This window comes from Podarcis pityusensis (assembly GCF_964106645.2).
Source record: "Podarcis pityusensis genome assembly, chromosome: Z".
Classification (NCBI taxonomy): domain Eukaryota; kingdom Metazoa; phylum Chordata; class Lepidosauria; order Squamata; family Lacertidae; genus Podarcis; species Podarcis pityusensis.
In genome coordinates, this window is record NC_138044.1 from 18,045,121 (window position 1) to 18,067,650 (window position 22,530).

General features: G+C 43.9%; 1 protein-coding gene and 1 long non-coding RNA gene across 4 annotated transcripts in view; one reads left to right on the forward strand and one right to left on the reverse strand.

Moving 5' to 3' along the window:
* Positions 1–9,929, reverse strand: part of LOC308468089 — a 30,764-nt gene extending 20,835 nt beyond the window's left edge. Inside the window, exons 1-3 of the long non-coding RNA XR_013981462.1 lie at positions 9,603–9,929; positions 6,467–6,496; positions 5,829–5,925 (exon numbers count right to left, since the gene is read on the reverse strand). This is a non-coding gene — a long non-coding RNA (uncharacterized lncRNA). The remainder of the gene's footprint in view (positions 1–5,828; positions 5,926–6,466; positions 6,497–9,602) is intronic.
* Positions 1–22,530, forward strand: part of COL5A1 (collagen type V alpha 1 chain) — a 184,275-nt gene that overhangs the window by 51,992 nt on the left and 109,753 nt on the right. The window lies entirely within an intron of this gene.

Sequence of the window (22,530 nt, forward strand, 5' to 3'; positions counted from 1 at the left end):
AGAATCCAGGGGTGGGCCAGAACAATCATGGGTTCAATCTTTGGCATTTTCAGGTGAATCTGGGAATATCCCTGTACAAAACCTTGGAAAGCTGCAGCCCTGTGTTGACAAAGCTAAGTTAGGTGAATCAAAGTTCTGGTTCAAAATAAGGCAGCTTCCTAGATTTCTCTTTAAATCGCTTCCCGTTTATACAGACGTATGAGGACGAGAAGCCTGTGCTAGTTTTGAGAGATGTAGCTTAGTGGCAGAGCATCTGTTATACTCACAGAAAGGTCCAGGGTTCAATCCCTGGCATCTCCTGGTAAAGCCATGGTAACTTTTTATGCTCTCACCAGAGGACAGTGTGAGGAAGCTCACAAGGGCAGCAGCACTGAGTGTGTGTGCACTTTTGTGTTGGGAGAGGCTGTTGTCGGGCATTTGGATGAAAACACCAAAACCTAGAACACAAGAATGTAAGAATAGCCTCCTGGATCAAGCCAGTGGCACATCTATTGCCTGTTCTCACTGTTGCTAAGCAGATGCCTATGGTCAACCTGCAAGCAGGACCTAAGCACAAGAGCAACCCTCTCTCCTCCTGTAGTTTCCAGCAACTGGGATCCAGAAGCATTGCTGCCTCCAATTGTGGCAGCAGTGCATAGCCTTCGTGGCTAGTAGCCTTCTCCTCCTCTATGAATTCATCTAATCCTCTTTTAAAGCTGTCTAGGTTGGTGGACATCACTGCCTCCTGTGGGAGGTAGTTCCATACTTTGACTATGCACTGCGTGAAGGACTTTTTAATGTGCCCTGAATGCATTCAGCTGCATTGGATGTCCATGGGTTAGGAGAGATCCACTCTATCCACTTTCTCCATGCCCCACATAATTTTACTTAACAGGCAGCAGAAGAGGATCTGAGTATCCTAGTCCAATCCTCTCACCTAAAACCAACTAAGAATTTTTAAAAAGCAGGCCAAACTTATTATGGAATGCAAACCGAATTCTAATAGACTAAAAGCAAATGGAGAAACAAAATGAGTCGTTCTTGGTTCCCTGCTTTTGCATTTCCCAGTGAGACAGGGAAAGAGGAACTCTTTTCTCAGGATGCAAATGTTTGAGAAATCGGAGGGTGGATTTGAGCATGACCCCAGTGCTGGCAGAGCAGACCCCCTTTGGCAACCAGTGGAGAGCAGTCCATGCATTGGCTCATTACAGGGGATGGATAACATGAAGCACAGCTCACCATCAGTCTTTTGGCTTGTGGCTGCGTTTTGGAGGTTAGGTTTCCCTGATGGATAATGAGAGAGCAAGGGTGTAATTTGTTCCATGGAAATTATAACCTTACCATGGTGCTGCCTCTTTGGATGCTCATATTCCCTCTTTTCCCGCCTGTGAAACAAACAGCTTCTCTGCTCCCCCACACCATTTCCCTGAGACAATCCTTTCCTATACAAACGTAGTGGAGTCCAATAAATCTGAAATATTGTTTTCTGTTGTATAAGTCGTAATTTAAGGACACTTTTGATATAGAAGTTTAAACACTAGGCAATATAGGAACATTGGTTCCATTCCTTCCTTAACATCTGCATATCACATTGATTTATTGATAATAAATATCTATAAAAAGTAATCATGGGGTGTGGTTTTTTTTTGTTTTAAAGGATTTAACCAGTCATTCTAGTATCTCAGATGTCTCAGAAGCTGAACAAAGTTGTTAACAAATGTTGTAGCTGTAGATATTGCCATTGGGTTGCATACTATAGCTGATATTTAGCTCTTAACACAACGTACGTTAAAAATTCATCTTCATCATGCATCAGTTGATCCAAGCACCATCTTTTCTCCAATTCTGAAAGTTGGGTTTCCCCATAAAGTCAATTTACTATGGGAAAACGGGTCAAATCTTTTTTTATTAGACATTGTATTCCATAGCTTTCCAACTGATACAATTGTTTCCAGAGATAGCAACATTCTAATGTATTTTGATCCTAATACTGTCCATCCAACCAAAGGTGCACTGTATGTATGTATGTATGTATGTATGTATACAGTGGTACCTTGGTTGCTGAACGGCTTGGCTCCCAAACAAATCGGCTTCCAAACGCAGCGAACCCGGAAGTGAGTGTTCCAGTTTTCAAATGCTTTTCGGAAGCCAAACGTCCAAAATGGCTTCCATGGCTTCCGATTGAGTGCAGGAAGCTCCTGAAGCCAATTGGAAGCCACACCTTGATTTTCGAATGGTTCTGGGAGTCGAAAGGACTTCCGGAACGGATTAAGTTTGACAACCAAGGTACCACTGTATTCCAGAGTTGCTTCTTATATTTAATGCTTGACAATAAATGAGCATGATGATATCGCTGAAAACCACGAGCAGGTGGAGAGGAGAGTGGCTCTTGTGCTTGAATCCTGCTTGGGGGCTTCCCACTGGGGCATCTGGTTAGCTACTGTGAGAGGCTGGACTAGATGGACCATTGGCCTGATCCAACAGGCTCTTCTCACGTTTTTAAGAAATATAGAAACCATCCACTTTGGTGGGGAGTGGGATTATTAGTAATAATAATACCCACCAATCTGGTTGGATTTTCCCAGCCACTCTGGGTGACTTACAGCATATATTGAAACATAGTAAGCTGGTTCCCACTGGCCTGTGGGAGCATCCAATTTTTCCCTTCTATTATGCTCCTGAGATTGAAACACCGTTGAGGTGTGTCATTGTTCTCTTAGAGCTGATGGTTGAAAATTAGCCACGGCTTGTAGTAGTAGCAAATACAGGATCTTGGAGGAGGTTGAATTCCTGTGCCACCACCAGGATTATATACTTCCACACACACCAGAAATTAGTGGAATTTACCCTCACCCCAAAGATAAGGCAAGCCCTCCTGCTCACATACACCCCAACCAACTGTAAGGAGGAGCCCAGTCAGATAGGCAGGGTAGGTAAAGATAAAGGTACTCTTGACCGTTAGGTAGGTCCAGTTGCGGACGACTCTGAGGTTGCGTGCTTATCTCGCTCTGTAGGCCGAGGGAGCCGGCGTACAGCTTCCGGGTCATGTGGCCAGCATGACCAAGCTGCTTCTGGCAAAACTAGAGCAGAGCATGGAAACGCCGTTTACCTTCCCACCGGAGCAGTACCTATTTATCTACTTGCACTTTGACGTGCTTTCGAATTGCTAGGTTGACAGAATCAGGGACCAAGCAACGGGAACTCACCCCATCGCAGGGATTCAAACCGCCAACTTTCTGATTGGCAAGCCCTAGGACCTGTGGTTTATTATATCATTAATCATAATTCATAAATCATGATTCATAAAAGGTAATTCATAAAAAGTAATTCATAAATCATTACTCATAATTCATAAAAAGCAATTCACAATTCATAATTTATAAATTATAAATCATGAATATCATAAATATCATAAATACCATGATTCAGGAATCAGGAATCAGGAACCATAAATAAACCACAATTCTTAATTCTTAATTCTTAATTCTTAATTCATAAATATCATGAATCATAAGTCAGAAAAGAATTCATAATTCATAAATATCAGTAATTGTAAATCATGATTTATAATTCATGATTTATAATTCATAATCCATAAATATCATGATTCATAATTCACAATTCATAATTCATAAATATCATGAATCGTAAATCATGAATTGTGATTCATGATTCATAATCCATAAATATCATGAATCGTAAATCATGAAGCTTAATTCATAATTCATAAATATCATGAATCCTAAATCATGAATCGTGATTTGTAATTCATAAATATCATGAATCCTAAATCATGAATCGTGATTTGTAATTCATAATTCATAAATATCATGAATCGAAAATCATGAATCATAATTCATGATTCATAGGCTTGATTAGCCTCTCTCTGTTCTTCCCTCTGCACAAAATTACCTGTTCTTGTGACAGTAAAGGGCATCTCTGTCACCATAGAAATAGGCACGGAATGGAGTGAGATTTGTTTAGTCTCCATTTGAAAGAACCATGTGGACTAGGATCTTACTTTAGTTTTAGGGAAAGGGCCACAGCTCAGTAGTGGAGCATGTGCTTTGCATGCAGATGATTCCGGGTTCTTGATGGCATCTCCAGGTAGGCCTGGGGGAAAAAATCCCTGCCTGGAACCCTGGAGATCCAATGCTACCTGTCAGTGCACAGAATACTGATCAGTGTTCTGAAAGAGTGTAAGACAGGTTCCTAAGTACTATGAACAGCTATCCTCCCAAGGAACACTCCCAAAATAATCAAAATGGACACCTCCATGGATTGGCTAATTGGAATCCCCATTTAGTCTCCATCCTAAGAGAGACATGCCTAGTCCTCCTTGGAGTGAGGCAGATTTCAGAGTAGATGGGAAGCATTAAGTGCATCATCACTCAAGGGACAGGATGGGGGCCTGTAAGAGTGTGTTCCTAATGAGTTCCACAGGCTTTTGGAGAGAAGGCTGTGTCTCGTTTTACCTCTCTGCCTGTGTCTGTTGTGCGAACGAACCGGCTCCAAGAACATGGAAAATCCATCTCCTGCCAGATGGATGGTTTTCTCCCTGGCACACAGTCTCCTACTGGATCCACTTCAGGAGATGAAACCCTTTTAAACAAAACCGTGTGTGTGTGTTTCTCCCTGAGTCAGGAAGACTAGAGCTTTGAGATGGGGATGGGGACATTGATCCAGCATCATACAGAGAAGGCTCCACCCCTTCCTGGCTCTCAACCACTCAGCTGAAGTCAGGGCACATAAAAGAAAGTTTTTAGTTATGCAACTATGGAACTCACTCCCACAGAAGGCAGTGATGCACACCAACCTAAAAAGGTAAAGGGACCCCTGACCATTAGGTCCAGTCGTGGCTGACTCTGGGGTTGCGACGCTCATCTCGCTTTATTGGTCGAGGGAGCCGGTGTACAGCTTCTGGGTCATGTGGCCAGCATGACTAAGCCGCTTCTAGTGAACCAGAGCAGCGCACGGAAACGCCGTTTACCTTCCCGCCGGAGCAGTACCTATTTATCTACTTGCACTTTTTGGTGTGCTTTCGAACTGCTAGGTTGGCAGGAGCAGGGACCGAGCAACGGGAGCTCACTCCGTTGTGGGGATTCGAACCACTGCCCTTCTGATCGGCAAGTCCTAGGCTCTGTGGTTTAACCTACAGCGCCACCCGCGTCCCTGCACACCAACCTAGATGGGTTTTTAAAAAGATTGGACAAATTCATGGAGGAGGAGAGGGCTATCAATGGCTACTAGCCTCAATGGCTGTGCTCTGCCTCCCGGTATTCAGAAGCATGACTGTCTCTAGTTGTGGAGGCAGAGCATGGCCGTTGTGACTAGTAGCCATTGCTAGCCTTATCCTCCATGAATAAATACATGATTATTCAGAAATAATGTAAGAATGAAAGAAGAGACTGCTAGATCAGGCCAGTGGCCCATTGGGTCCAGCATCCTGTTCTCCCAGTGGCCAACCTGGAATGCTCTCTCCTCTTGCAGTTTCCAGGAACAGGTATTCAGAAATATTGCTGCCTCCCACCATGTAGGCATAGCACAGCTATCCTGGCTAATAGCCCTCATTAGCCCTCTCCTCCATGAATTTGCCCAGTCCTCTTTGAAAGCCATCTAAGTTGTTGGCCATCACTGCCTCCTGTGGGAGGGAGTTCCATAGGTTCACTATGCATTGCTTGAAGAAGGCTTTTTTTTTTTAATCTGTTCTGAATCTTCCTGCAGTCAACATTGTTGGATGTCTGCCAGTTCTAGTAATATGAGAGAGGGAGCAAAACTTTCCCCTCGACTTTCTCCATGCCATGCATTGCATCATTTTATAAACTTCTGTCATGTTGCGTCTTACTCACCTTTTCTCCAAACTGAAAAATCCATTCCCTTGATCGTTTGGGTTGCTCTTAGATTGTGATGATTTCATTGGAAGTCACTAATTTGCTTTTTGAGTTCCTGATTCGACGAATTTAGAAATATGTTGCACCCAAACATACTCTAAGTGTGCATGCAGTGTAGAAATTTCCTGAGCTGTTTTTCTGGCAATCATCTGGGGCTCCTCCTTCTTAACCCCCCACTCCACCCCCATGGCCTTCTTCAGCTATTCATGACTCACGGTGGAAAAATGTCAAAACAAGTGTAAGGACATTTAATTTGATTTGTTTTGGCTGGTTGGAACACAGCAAACCGGGCATCTGAGCAGGCTGTATTTTCCACACACACCCCACCCCCTAACAAAGAATTCAAGAATGGAATAATCTGGTGAGTGTAGGTAGCTCTTGCTTTAATTGGCCCAGCCTCCTTAGTAACTTTTGGAAGATCAGAGACCATCCCTAGTCTAGGACTGCTGAATTAACAAGACAATTTGGCCTGATCAACTAATTTTTCAAGTGAGCTTCGTGAGTATCTGAGTTTGGAGGAGCTTTGGGGGAGAACCACTGTCATGAGCCTTCCTCCCTCATTGAGCATACCTGCTTACCCCTATTAAAAAGGATACGAGCCCTGCTGGATGAGGTCAATGAGCCTTCTGGAAGAAAAGAAAAGAGGAGATATGATAGCCATCTTCAAATATCAAATGAATTCAAGTTACAAGAAAGAAGGCTCCAAATAAACATAAGGAAGAACTCTCTGAGGGCAAGAGCTGTTTGACTGTGCAGCGAACGGGAGGTTGTAGAGGCTTTTAAGCAGATGTTGCATGGCCATCAGTCATGGATGCTTTAGCTGAGATTCCTGCATTGCAGGGGGTTGGGCTAGATGACCTTTGGAGGTGCTTTCCAACTGTACAATTATATGACAGTGAAAAGTTTGGGGAAACTGGAAGACAGATTTAGGCACATTTCTCCTTAGAATAAGCTCATGCTTGGCTTGAGGGCTCTTCAATGTGTAACACCGGTATGATTTTGAAAAATTAAACGGCCTGTTTCGCTGGGGCTGTTTTGATGGTTTGGAGGCCGGGGAAAATTTGAATCCCTGGATTAAATGCCGAAACCAAAACCCAATGGCAAATGGGAAATTATGCCAAGGAAGGAAACTTAATATCCAATTGAACAGAGAAAGAAAACACCAGAGTCAGGGGTTGCGACTTAACTCCCGAGAAGCTGCAGAGATGAAACCAGGGTTTGGGCAGCCTTTGGCAGTGCAGACCCCTTGAATTTGGCTGACGGAGGCATTTTTGGGATCCCTCTGGACCCACTCCGTTTCTCCAACAAAAACTTAGCAATTTCCATCACAACAGCAGCCTGTTTTGGATCAAGGGGCCAGTTCGGAGGAGACAGCCGGTTCCCGCATCGATCTGCAGCGGGCAGGGAGGTGCCAGCAACAACATCCCAGTTCCCAGCCTCTATTTGGCAGCCAGCAGTAGATGTGGAAAGGATCCGAGCCTTATTCTTGGCTGCTTCAGGACGCCATGTAGGAATGAGACGTTGGTGATGGGGAACCAGGAATGGTATTGTGTTTTGTTGATTCCTGGCTCTGCCTGGTTCTTGTTATAATTTTATGATCGACTATGGTGTCGATCATGCCAACCTTACAAAGTAGCCCACAAACTACCTGGGCTGCCCACACAATACCTGAGAGGGATTCTTGAGCTGCAAATCTTGCATTGCAGATGGTTGGCCTAGATAATCAGTGGGTTCTCTTCCAACTCTACAATTATATGATTCCAAGTAATTTGTGTGGGGTCAGCTCAATACATTTTTGCTAACCAGAGATAAAGGGAGGAATGTGGCTCAGAGGAAGAACATCTGCTTTGCATGCAGAAGGTCCCAGGTTTGATCCCCAGTGGTGTCCTCATGGTGTGACAGCAGAACACTTCCTTCGGTAAAGTTGGAGAGTCGCCACTACCACTCACTGGAGACAGTTGTGAGCTAAATAGACTGTCTGAAGGCACCTCCTATGTTCCTTTTTAATTCAGCCCATTGTTATACAGAACACTGAGAATTCAAATCTTACTTTATTCCCCTCATCAGCTGTAGGGACGGCATGCCAACCTATGTCCATTATGTGTCAATCATAGGTCTGTTCCATCCAAGAGAATGCATGAAAACATATGCACGTAAAACATACATTTTTTGTACACACCTCTTCCCAGCCTCTACAGAATTTCAGATAAGGATGTTTGGGATTGGTGGTCGAAGGACAGCACATAGAGTGTAACAAGGACTGAGAGATTGTGGGAGGGAGCGGGGGGCTCGTTTAATCTCACTGTAAACAAGTGGTACAGTGACAATAAAATATTTCTATTTCTATTTTTTTTTTCTATTCTCAGCCCTACCTGGAGAGGCTTTTGGGGTTTAAACTGGGACCTTCTGAATGCAAAGCAGATACTTAGTCACTCAGCCTTGACCTTTCTCAAATAGATTGTGTATGGAATGGAGATCAAGGAAGGGCTTTTGGTGGTGCCATTGACTTGTGAACATAAGGATATGAATGGCTCGGTTGGTTAGAGCATCATGCTGATAATGGCAAGGTTGCAAATTCAAGCGCTGTATGGGATAGCTGCATATTCCTGCATTGGACTAGATGATCCTCTGACTCCTTTCCAAGTCTATGGTTTATCATCATAGTTGCCCATAGCAAAGGTTTGAAGCTGTATTGTCAAAAACCACTACTCATTTTTACTTATCAGTATAGTGTGTATGTGTGTGAAATACCTGTGCAAATGCAGGGGGGCATGTTTCACTCATCTCTACGCCTTAACACACTTTCATAACCCCATGCTTGATGGAGGCCATATGATAAATGTCACAGGGGGCCCCATCCAGAATCATGAGGGTGCTAGCAAAGTCACTTAAACGATGCTGACTGAGTCCAGAGAGAAAAGAAATGCTGATAACACTTTACTGAGGAAACAAGGCATGTAATTTGAGCAGAAAGAAACAGATGTTCTATCTTCCTTGAGACCTTGTACATAACAAGGAGACGTTCAATCAGACATGGGAAGGGGTACTCCCTCTCACCCACACAGCCAATCAGAGCACGGGTACCTCACAAAATAACATTCCACCTTCCCTGGTTGCTAAGCAGCACTTCTAACCGCTCCACTCTTGGCCAATTGACTTCCCAGCGGCAGAATTAATTCTTAAATTCCAAACTGAGTGATCCCTGCCCTTGCACTTCCAGTGAAGGGTGCAGGGGGTCTTATCTACAAAAAGTAGATACAAAAAGCACCCAGATTTTAAGATCTATAACAAATGGGAAAACAAGGTTTGACATTATTTGTCCTGTTATTTTTCCTCTTTATAGGCTTAAGAGAGGTACTTGAAAGGCTTTGTCGTTTTTGTTAAAATAGATTTCTGCAGAGAGAGAGAATATGGATTTATGGGCAGCAGACTTGACAGTCTACAGGCAGGAGAAACAAAATAAACTAGCTTCCAAATTGCAACCAAACCACTTTTGCAGACTGGAAAATATTAGGATGGGCTGTTTAGGATGGACTATTTTGGTATCTGATTTTTTTTCCGCTTCTGCTTTTTTTAAAATAAATAAATAAATTGCACTGCTATTTTGCCTGGTTTGGCTGAGGTCAAATTAATCCACTACAAGATGTTGTAATGATTGAGCTTGTAATTTGTTGACACTCCCTTAATGCTAAGAAGTTGACAATTTGAGGATTTGCCCTTGAGTCGCATTACCTAGGCAGTTCCTTAGGTCTTCACTTTTGAGTTCTAGCAGAGATTACAGGAGGCTCCTCTGAATGAGGTTTCTTTAGAAAACTGCTGCTCAGTCCTGGGGCCTGTTGGTTGGACTCAGAAACATTACAATACTCCTTGAAAATGTTTGCTCTCTCTAGAATTGTTGCAGAAGGAACAACACCCTCAAAAGGTGGTAGTGGTGGGAAGAGGAGGAGTCTCAAAATAGGACAGGGGACATGAGCTGTGACACCACCTATCCCACAAGCGGTGTCACTGCATCTTCTCCACTATGAAGAACCTTCCATAGAGTGACACTGCCCAGACTGACCGTTGGTTCCTTCTGGGCAGGAAGCAGTATAAAATGACTTCCTGTTTCAGGAATTTATTTATTTCAGCTTGAGAGTCAAGGTCTACTTGTGGTCTAGTGTCTCTGGTACTGATCTTTAGTCCTCTTGACACCTGGTCATTAGTCTGGTTCAGTTCTAAGGCAGCTTTCTATGTTCTTATTTAATTCAGTCCTTGATTCAGAACTATGATAACTACTATCTCACTTTGTTTTGGGGGAAGCAGCTGGGTGCCAGAGTACCTACTCTGCATGTAGCAGGCCCCAGTTCAATTTCCAGAATCTCCAGAAAGAGCTAGGAGAGAACGCCACTGCCAGAAACCCTGGAGAGTGACTGCCGGTCAAAGTAGATAGTACTGAGCTAGATAGACCAAGCATTTGACTTGAGATAAGGCAGCTTCTTACATTGCTACTTAAATCTGTCCTTATTTCAGAGCCATGAGGACTAGAGTCGTATTTATTTTTATGGGAAGGGCTGTAGCTCAGTGGTACAGCATATTATTATTATTATTATTATTATTATTATTATTATTTTGCATGCAAAAGGTACCTAGTCCAGTTTCCCACTGGCATCTCCAGGTAGGGCTGGGATGGTCTCCTGCCTGAAACCCTGGAAAGCTGCTGCAAGTCATCGTTGACAATACAGTCATACCTTGAGTTGAAGTAGCTTCAGGTTAAGTATTTTCGGGTTGTGCTCCGCGGCGACCTGGAAGTAACGGATCACGTTACTTCCGGGCTTCGCCGCTCATTGCATGTGCACACACTCAAAATGAAGTCATGCACATGCACGGAAGTGGCGAAACGTGACCCGCGCATGCGCAGTCGCGTGTTATGTTCTACTCAGGATGCGAACGGGGCTCCAGAACGGATCCCTTTCGCATCCCGAGGTACCACTGTACTGAGCCAGGTGCACCCAGTGCTCTCCAAACACTATCATTGTAACAATAACAGCAATCCCTGCTAGCTCATGTTAAAAGTCTTTCCAGCAGAGGAAGAAAATGTTGACTGGAATGTGGTGAAATTTGAATGAAAAGTCACACCGCTTAAATAACAACACACGCACATACACACACACATGCCCGAGCTGTTTTGGATTCTGTGGCTTTTCTCCATGTGTTTTCAATCAGCCAGGGTTTTGGAACAGGAGCCCAGAATGCCTTGCTCCATTCGAGGCGAGAGAGAGGAAAATGCTGATCTTGCAGATGTAATAACAGAAAGAGCTGTTCCCCCCTCCACTGCCCCGTAGCAGAAGAATGACATCTGAGAGCTCAAATAAATCAGCCTTCCTTAAATCAACCTTCCTTCCCCTTTAAAGGAGCATGAATTGGTAACTAAATATTACTCTAACAAAAGAAAGAGAAGAAGAAACTGCCGAGCGTGTGTGTTTGTGTGTGCTGCTTATTCAATCATCACACCAACCCACTACATTTTTGGCCCAGTGACTGAGAGTCGACTGTAGAATTGATATTTTTCTTATTATTTCAGCTATTTATATACTGGAATTTTGAAGGAGAGGGGAGAAGGCTATCAATGAATACTAGCCTCTACAGTGAAAAGAAATCTTATGCCAGAAATCATGGAGAGGTTCTGCTAGCCAGTGCAGACAATATTGAGCTAAAGGCAGTTGAAGGCAGCTTCCCATGCTCCCATCACTTTCTTCTGAATGATGAGGACTAGAATCTGATATTGTTTATAAGGAAAGGACCATGGCCCAGTGGTTAGAATGTCTGCTTGACATGCAGAACGTCTCGGGTTCAGTCCCCAATGGCATATCCATATAGATCTGGAAGAGACCCCTGCCTGAAATACTGGAGAGCTTCTTGCCAGTCAGTGTACACAACTGCTCCCCAAATCCTGGTGTTAGTTGTTTTGCACAAATCTCCCATCAGTCCCAGCTGGTCCAGAGCATCTGGCAGACTTTGGGTTGGAAAGGCAACGCTGAGCTATGTGGGTCATTAGTACGACCTGGTATAAAGGTCCTATATTTTCTGCAAGACCAGATCAAGGATTCATTCAGGGGTGCAACAGACATCAGGGTGGGCACCTTGGTCTCCCTCTCAGTTTTAATTGTTTAACTTGCTTACTTGCTGGATCGTGTCATCTGATTTTCAAGCCATATTGGAATTGCTGTTATGCAAGTGCATTAAATTAATACAGACTCTTATTTCAGAAAAGGGTATTAAGGGGGCAGAGTGACTGGCCTGTGTGGAAAAGTTGCAGCATTTGGGACTTTTCAGTTTAGAGAAAAGGCAAGTAAGAGGCAACATGTTGGAAGTTTATAAAATTACACATGGCATGGAGAAAGTGGCTAGAGAAAAGTCCGTCCCTCCCCCCCCCCCCCATAATATGAGGACTCGTGGGTATCCATTGAAGCTGAATGTTGGAAGATTCAGAACAGATGAAAGAAAGGCCTTCTTCATACAGCTCATAGTTACATCATGGAACTGCCCTCCACCCCCCAGGAGGCAATGATGGCTTTAAAAGAGGACTGGACAAGACTGGACATGGAGGAGAAAAGGGCTAATGAGAGTTTATTAGTCACAGTGGCTGTTCCCTGCCTCCACATTAGAGACAGCAGTGCTTCTGAAAACCAGTTGTTGGGAACAGCAGGAAGGGAAAGTGCTCTTGTGCTTAAATCCTGCTTCCAGATTTCCCAAAAAAGGCACCTGGTTGGCAACTGTGAGAACAGGGTGCTGGACTAGATGGACTAGCAGCCTCTTCTTATCCTCTAATTTTATTTACAGTCATACCTTGGGTTACAGCCGCTTCAGGTTGCGTTTTTTCGGGTTGCGGTCCACCAAAAGCCAGAAGTACCGGAACGGGTTACTTCCAGGTTTCGGCGGTCGTGCATGCGCAGAAGCACTAAATCGCGCTTTGCGCATGTGCAGAAGCGCAGGGTCACAACCCACACGTGCGCAGATGCGGGTTGTGAACGCTGCGGGTTGCGAACGTGCATCCCGCACGGATCACGTTCACAACCCGAGTGTCCACTGTATTTATTTATTTAAGTACATTAATACGGACTCATTTTCCCAAGTGCATTACTGCCTGCCACTGAACTGGAATGATAGTGCTCAGGCAATCCATTTCTGGAGTCAGCCTGGAGTCACTAAAACTGTCACAGTGATGAGTGCAAGCAAATAGCCTAGTTTACTGTGAGCAAATTTGCATGGCATTTTAAGCACAGCATTTTAAGACTTGGCTGGCGATGATCAGTTAGCGCCCCTCATTCGCCAGAGCCTTGCCAGTCTCAGTTTGTCAAGAGTTGAGGTCCTGCTGTACTGATGCTGTCTGCTGAGCAATGTGCTTTTGCCAGTAGTGTCTTATTCCATTGGGTGAGCCATCAGTGATAGACTGGAGCTGGGAATCTCGTGCATGTCTCCAAGCCTAATATAATGCAACATAAGCCACTTCTAAGTGGTTGGTAGATCAGTATGGTGGCAAATGTTTGTATTTCTGCCTCCCCCCCCCTTTTTTTAGAGGGTGGGATAACTCAGCGGGACATGCCCAGGCTTCATTCCTTTGGCTCTTCCTTTCTGCTGCTAGGTTACTTCTGGGTGTCCATGAATCTCAATGCTAGCAGAGGAGAGAAAAACCTTTCTTTATCCACTTTCTCCATGCGCTGCATCAATTTATTACCTTCTATCATGCCATCTCTTGCTTGCCATTTCTCTAAACTGAAAAGTCCCAGAAACTGCAATGTTTCTTCATGGGGAAATTGCTCTATCTGCCTTGACCATTTTGGCTGCCATTTCCTGAACCATTCTGTCCTTGATGGGGTTGGGCATCTGGACAGCTTTATCTGGAAAGAGGGTGCTGGTCCAGGAGGAAAGACTCTTCTGTTTTCATCAGAAACCCGGTGAACTTTGTCATTTGCCAGAAATATTTCACTCCCATCAGAGGTCTCTGGCATCTTTGTTGAAATTGTCCAAAACTTAGCAACCTGGATTATATACAGCTATGGAAAGATATTTTGGGGCAGAGGTGAAGGATGCATATTGTTATAGGCCACCCCAATCCATGCCGAGCTGTGCATGGGGTTCCAGGGGTCTTGACCCCAACTGTGCTCCTTTGGAGAACTGATATTGCGGTGGTGACTGCCATGCCTTTAGAAATATGGTTTAGTTAAACATGAGGGTGAAAGAGGAGAGCGCAAAATATGGTTTGGAGCTTAACATCAAAAAAATGAAGATCATGGCCACTGGTCCCATCACCTCCTGGCAAATAGAAGGGGAAGAAATGGAGGCAGTGAGAGATTTTACTTTCTTGGGCTCCATGATCACTGCAGATGGTGACAGCAGTCACGAAATTAAAAGACGCCTGCTTCTTGGGAGAAACGGAATCACAAATCTAGACAGCATCTTAAAAAGCAGAGACATTACCTTGCCAACAAAGGTCCGTATAGTTAAAGCTATGGTTTTCCCAGAAGTGATGTATGGAAGTGAGAGCTGGACCATAAAGAAGGCTGATCGCCGAAGAATTGATGCTTTTGAGTTATGGTGCTGGAGGAGACTCTTGAGAGTCCCATGGACTGCAAGAAGATCAGACCTATCCATTCTTAAGGAAATCAGCCCTGAGTGCTCACTGGAAGGACAGATCCTGAAGCTGAGACTCCAATATTTTGGCCACCTCATGAGAAGAAAAGACTCCCTGGAAAAGACCCTGATGTTGGGAAAGATGGAGCGCACAAGGAGAAGGGGACGACAGAGGATGAGATGGTTGGATAGTGTTCTCGAAGCTACCAACATGAGTTTGAGCAAACTGCGGGAGGCAGTGGAAGACAGGAGTGCCTGGCGTGCTCTGGTCCATGGGGTCACGAAGAGTCGGACACGACTAAATGACTAAACAACAACAACACCTTCAGTCTACACAGAGGGAGTACATCTCAAGAGGAGCCTGCTCCCCACAGTCGTGCAGCACTGGAGTCCAAAGCATCCCTCCCAGCCTGCCTTCAGCCATCCAACCAAGACCATTCTGCCCTTTCTCAGCTCTTCCAAGCCTCATAGCAAAGGCCCCCAACTCTTCCTGTCACCTCACACCCAGTTACTCTGGCAACCTTCTAAATCCCCTATGTCTGTTCACACCTCAGGGCAAGGGGGGAAGACTGTTCTCTTGAATTGCCAGTGGCCCTCAGTGGGCCTGTATTGTTTCTTAATTGTCCTTAATTGGTCAGATTGTTTTGCATAGACTAGCCCAGGAATTCCTCTACAGCTTGAATTTTCCTTTCATATTCCAAATAATCAAAATGCTACCATTTATTAATTTCTACTATCCACTAATAGACTCCAATGCCTCATATCTCTAACTATATATTTGACATCTCCCTGCCAGGGATGATAGTGGGTGGGAGAAGATAGGTTTCCTCCTGATATGTTTGGATTAAGACTTTGAGGGGGTCTGGTAGCCATCAGCCAGGAAGTAACACGAATTAACCTTATGACCTCTGCAAATCTCAGCTGCTAAATACAGAGCAATAGGTTATTCTCAGAGTTGTCTGGTTGGGTGAAGATTTGGGAAGAGCCGTGTTTAGAAACTAAGCCTGCACAACAAGCTTTGCAGATCGTGTGTGTGTGTGTGTCTTACACACAGACACACAGGTAGGTAGCTGTGTTGGTCTGATGCAGTCGAAATAAATAAAAAAATTGTCCAGTAGCACCTTAAAGGTAAAGGTAAAGGGACCCCTGACTGTTAAGTCCAGTCGCGAACAACTCTGGGGTTGCGGCACTCATCTTGCTTTATTGGCCGAGGGAGCCAGCGTTTGTCTGCAGCCAGCTTCCAGGTCATGTGGCCAGCATGACTAAGCCCCTTCTGGCGAAACAGAGCAGCGCACGGAAACGCCGTTTACCTTCCCACCGGAGCGGTACCTATTTATCTACTTGCATTTTGATGTGCTTTCAAACTGCTAGGTTGTTAGGAGCAGGGACCAAGCAACGGGAGCTCACCCCATCGTGGGGATTTGAACCATTGACCTTCTGATCGGCAAGCCCTAGGCTCTGTGCTTTAGACCACAGTGCCACTCCCTCCCCATCGTAAAGGTAAAGGGACCCCAGACCGATAAGTCCAGTCACGAACGACTCTGGGGTTGTGGTACTGTTAATGACTGCAATTAGTCCTACAGCTGCGCACGCGCGGGTCGCAATTCGGCACTTCTGCGCATGTGCAAGCACAATTGCCGAAACCTGGAAGTAACCCGTTCCGGTACTTCTGGGTTCAGCGCGGTGCGCAACCCGAAAACGCACAACCTGAAGCGCCTGTAACCCAAGGTATGACTGTATTGGATTCTTGGCTCATTACACATGCTAAAGCTATTTTTGGTCATCTGCATACTATCCCTTGCTTTTTCCTGTAGGACTAATTGCAGTCGTTAACAGTCATCAACAGGTTTATCATACCCATTGAGTCAATTACCCATTGCCTACTACCCTTCTGAGAAAAACCCCACCCCATCCTCCCACTATATATAAGGGTCTGGTGACTTCTGTTTCAGTGTAACTGAAAAAGTGTGCAAGGACATGAAAGCTTATGCAGGGCTTGGCAAGGTTTACCTCACCTGGGCCAGTTCACTCCAGCGGAGATCCCTCTGTGGACTGGATTGCGCGTGCGCATGAGCACCCACACCAGCAATTTCCGGTGTCTGTGCAGACATGATTTCCGACACCTGCATCTGCACAGATGCAATTTCTGGTGCCACGGAAGCGAGTCCCTGTGCCGCACTGCGTTGGTTTAGTGCAGCGCGTGGGGACTTGCTGAGCGGGCGGCTTGGTTAGGGGACGGCTCATGGGCCTTAGGTTGCCTACCCCTGCCTACCCAGAACAAACTTAGTTGGTCTCTAAGGTGCTACTGGATAATTTTTTTATTTTTTTTTATTTATTTAAACACATACACACAGAGAGAGAGTAATTTCCTCACATACCTTTCTCTGTCATTGAGGCACATACAGCATCTCAGCTGAGGGCATGGCAGATGCAATGGGAACAGGGATAGGCATTATTTTATTTATTGCATTTATGCCCACCTTTTCTCCAAGGAGTCAGGGTGGAATCCAAGGTTCTCCCCCACCCCTTTTAAACCCTACAACACCCTGCAAGGTGGGTTAGGCTGAGAGGCAGTGACTGGCCCCCAGGGTCACACTCAGTGAGAATCATGGCAAAGAGGGGATTTGAACCCTGATCTCCCAGGTCCTAGTCCAGCACTCTAACCACAATGCCACCCTGGTTCTCCTAACCAAACAGTGTCCCTGCATGCATCCTTTAACCACCCCACTCTCTGCTCCCCCTATACCTAGAGATTTTGATAAACCATGACTGGGTACAAGCTGGAAATTTGCAGGGGAAGCCCTAATCATCATAATCACATTACTACTACTACTACTACTACTACTACTACTACTACTACTACTATTGTTATTGTTATTATTCACCCTTCACCTTAAGGTCCAGCATGGGTTACAGCATTACAACACAATATTAAAAACAGTTAAAAACAACTTACAGAAAAAATAAATAACAGAATATATTACCCACCCTAAGGTTCCGAGATGGGTTACAACAATTAAAAACAGTTTAAAACAATTTACAATCAGAGAAATAAGGAGGGTTATACAGCAATAAAAGGGGAAAAAACTATACAACAAAGCCATTATTGTTTTTGTTTTTGTTGTTATTTGAACAGACATCGGTTAACCATTGTGGGAGAATGCATTCTTACTTGCCTACATAGGCCTGGCAGAATTGAAAAGTTTTCAGCAGGCATTTAAAAGTTGGCACAGAAGGTGCCTGCTGAATCTCTAGCAGCAGAGAGTTCCACAGTGATGGCACTCAAGGCTCTACATACGCCCCCTCAGGTGTCAGAAGGCAGGGTAAGGAGGTGCATCTTCAGTATCATCCGGAAGCTGTGCAATGAAGGTGTCAGATGCGTCTGTGTGGGGAGATTGTTCCACAGCTTAAGGGCCCCCTCCCCTGGGCTGCCACCTTCTGAACTTCTGAGGGCAGAGGAACAGCTAAAAGGGCCCCCTTTGCTGATCAGCTAGCTGGCAGCAGACTATGTATTTGGAACCTACATTTGTGTCCACCACCCACATGCCTTCTAAATATTGAGCTCAGAGGATTTCAAGGATCTTTTTGCTAGAAACATAACCTGTGTTTGTTTTTGAATACTGGCAACTCCCCATTTATGTGGGGGTTATACTCTGGGCTCTCCAAGCTCTTAAGTGAAATGCATACCCTCCAACATTTCTCCAATGGAAACAGAGACGTCCCATTCCATAATGATAATTTTACTATTATACCCCACACATCTTACTGGGTTGCCCCAGCCACCCAGGGCAGCTTCCAACATATATAAAAACATAAAGCATTATTATTATTATTATTATTATTATTATTATTATTATTACTATTAAACTTCCCTATACAGGATTGCCTTCAGATGGCTGGGGGGTGGGGCGGCGGATTGGATAGCTCCATACTCTCCAACATTTCTTCAATGAAAATAGAGACATCCTAATTCAAAGCGGGACATTTCGAGATCAAATCAGAAACCAGTACGGCTTCTCTAAATCAGGGACGTCCCTGGAAAATAGGGTCTGGAAGTGGCGTAAGTGGGAAGCACCCTGGAGAGTCCTCGTTGCTCATGAGGAGACCCTTCCCTGTCACTCTCATTTCGTATAATAAATAAACCTTTTAAAATTCATTTTGGGGGGCATAAGGTTCAGTTTAAACGTTTACAGGTTAACTCCCCACTTGCGTGCGACCACACACACAAACAGTGCTTGGAACCCAGAAGTGGCGGGCAGCTCATGAGGAGACCCTCCCCAGAACCCACTCTAGGGAGGGTCTTCTCGTGAGCCGGTGGTGCATGGAGGCTTTGTTGAGGCTGATCAGTGCGCATGGTAGTGCAGCAGACTCTTTCATATGCTCAGCTAAGCAGCCTGAACAAAGCCCTGTTGCACCTCTGGCTTGCGAGGAGAGGGAGGGTCTCCTCGTGAGTCGCCTGCTACTTCTGGGTTCCCAGTGCTGCACGTGTATGCGGTTACGTGCAAGTATATCACATGCAAGTGGGGAGTTGCCTGTATGTGTTTCACCTTAACCTTACGGCCCAAAAGTTTCACACGTAAATGAATTTTTAAAAGGTTGATTTATTACATGAAACAACAGTGACAGAGTATCTGGATGCTGCTTCAGACATCAGAGTTACAGTATAAGCAGTACAGTACAGTACATACTGATCAAGAAGTTGCAGTTACTGCAGAATGCTGCAGCGCGATTGCTGACAGGAGTGAGGCCTTGTCCATGTATCTGCACTAGTTGCCGATTTGCTTCTGGGTCAAGTTCAAGGTGTTGCTATTAGTATATAAAACCTGACCCCAACATCACCTTACTGCATAGGTGCCCACTTGACCGATTTGATCAGCAGAAGTGGCACTACTACAGTTTCCACATAGTACCTGTTGCACATTTATGGGGAAAAATATTTTAGTGTGGCAGGACTTATACCCTGGAACTCCCTGCCTATTGATATCAGGCAGGTGCCTTCATTGCACTCGTTTGGGCACCTGCTAAAACATTCTGTTTAGTCAAGCCTCCCCGGATGTTTCAAAGGTTGATGTGATGAATTTTGATTTGTTTCCATCCACTGTTGCTTTAACTTCTTGTATGTTTTACAGTATGGTTGTAAACTTTTCTGGTGATAATTTTATTTTTTATTTTTTTGTAAACTGCTTTGAGGTGTTTTTTTATTTCCACAATTAGGCAGCATATACATTTTATAAAATAATAAACAAGCAAACAAATACAGTGGTACCTTTTGGATAAGAACTTAATTCGTTCTAGAGGTCTGTTGTTAACCTGAAAGTGTTCTTAACCTGAGGTACCACTTTAGCTAATGGGGCCTCCTGCTGCCACCACGCCGCCGGAGCACGATTTCTGTTCTCATCCTGAGGTAAAGTTCTTAACCTGAGGTACTATTTCTGGGTTAGCGGAGTCTGTAACCTGAAGCGTCTTGTAACCTGAAGCGTCTGTAACCCGAGGTACCACTGTAAAGCACACATTGAGCTAAAGAGTAAAAGAAGGAGACCTATCAAAAGCCTAAAGAGAGAGTAACTCTGACATTTTTCAGAGAAGTAGAAAAGGGAGGGAAAAGGGTAAACCTGTCCGGAAGTGAAGGAGAGTGTCAAGCTTGTCCTTGAGAATGCAGATTGAAAAGGCGGCACATGTTGAAGCTGTGAGAGCTAACCAACCATGGACAATCTGGGACTTAACTACTATTCTGAGCCCATGTTAGGTTATGGACAAGGGATGAGTGATTTGCATTAACACCTATATTCCTTTGTTCTGTTGTTTCTTTTCTGTTAAGTTCCTGTCTGCTGGTTATTCTGTTTTTCCTTAGTTGGTAACTGAAAGAATACAATCCCAGTGAGAAATTCCTAAACTGGTTATCTTTATTTCCTGAGTTCTGAATTTACCTTACTACTGCCTATGTGGAACTCATTCATTTTACAGGAGATGCAAATTAAATTTTGCTCGTGACACCAGATTGCTGTCCTGATCTTTACATAAAATCACAGGAGATCAGGAAGCCTTCCAGAACACAAGAAATTTCACTGAGAGGTATATTTTATATCAAGTTTATGCCAGCATTAATAAACCATAGGAAAAGCTCAAATTGGCATGCACCAACTGGCACCTGTCCTGGACCATGAAGCCCCTTGGTCTTTTGAGGGCCTCTTACTTTGCCCTGATCTTGAGCGACTGCTCTGATGCCCTCCTGTTGGCAGGGCCAGATTGTGGCTGTGATTCTGTCCACCTCCCTCCAGATGTTCTCGCTGTCTGGATATATTTGGTCATTGGCATGGGAAAGCGAGCAAGAGTGGTCTGTTTACACACCTTCACGTCCAGCCAGGGCTAAAGTGAATTTTTGACCACCAGCCAAACAACAGCAAAATGGGTTTGCTGAGGCTTGGTGTTGGAGCCAAATTGAAAAAACGAGAAAGGGAAGAGAAGCCACATAATATCCTCCAAAGGATGCACATTTTTGCACATTATTATTATTATTATTATTATTATTATTAAACTCTTCTAAGTGCTGGTTTGCCTAGGAAACGGTAAGGCCTGGTAGTCAGGCCTATTATGGATGAGACACTGCTGTTTGTTCCCTGTGTGTTAAGGGAGAGGAAAGGCGGGGTGGAAAAAGAGAAAAGGGGAAAAGAAGAGGTGGCTGCACGTACTCCTTGCTCTGTCCCTTGACAGTTACCTCTGAGGGTATGCAGCCACACACACACACACACACACACAGAGAGAGAGAGAGAGAGAGAGAGAGAGAGAATATTTCAGTTGTACAAAATAAAGTGAAAAAAGAGAAAAAGAAGAAGGAAAGTACAAAGAAAAAGAAGAAAAAGTGCAATAAAAATACATAGTATAGCAGAATAAATGTAACCAGTTACACTTTCATGCATATTATATAGGTATATAAGTACAATTATTGTCCTAATACGTATATGATTGTTGATAACCTACAATAGTCATTCCAAATGCCAATATATTTATCCAAACAGAGTCTGTATCTTTAAGCAATCCATTCATGTCATGTCTTCAGTCTATTGATTAAAGGGGACCATAACGTTATTATTCCATTTCATCAATGGCTGTCTTTTGGCCATAGTTGGGGCATGTAGAATCTATTTTCATTGTCCAGTTGTCAACTTCCATACAGTAGATATATACAGTGGTACCTTGGTTACAGATGCTTCAGGTTACAGGCGCTTCATTTTTTTAAAAAAATAATATTTATTACTTTTAAACCTTACAAAAAGGAGAAAAGAAAAGAAGAAAGAAAAGAAAAGGAAAAGCAAAAAAAACAAAAAAATACAGTACAATATATAAACAATACACAACACAACATTAACATTAACACATTAAACAAAACAAGAGCAAAAACAATTCAAAAAACACACATCATACCATCTCAATATCCTCTCTTTCATTCCCTTGTTTCATCGACCTCCTCTCACCTCCCTTTTTGTATTTCATTTCTATTAATTATTTCAGCAAATCCTTTCCATCTTTCTCTATTTTCTGTCATGTGATTATCTTAACATATTTTAACCTTATTTTCCATTAATACTATAATACTTATTTATGCTTAATTCCTTAAAACATTTCTACTAAAGCCATATAATTCCCTCCCAACATTTTTCTAACACTCATTAATTTTACATTATTTCCATATATAGATTTTAAACTTTTTCCAATATTCTTCCACCGTCTCTTCTCCCTGGTCTCGGATTCTGCCAGTCATTTCCGTCAATTCCATATAGTCCATCAACCTGGTGATCTTCTGTCCGAGGCTCTTAACTCTTTTCCAAGTCCCTTCTGCAAGTCTTCTTCATATTTATACATGCACTTTACTTTGTCTTCTCCTGATCTTGTTTTTATTTTCCTTCCTTTGATGCTGAAAAGTAGATCTCGGGGAAATTCCCATCTAGCAATGTTTTTATTCCTTCTCGACAAGTCAGCCAAATCTCCATAGTTAAAACTGAAATTCAAAAGATATTTCCAATCGTATTTCAAAGTTCCTCCAAGTCTGGCG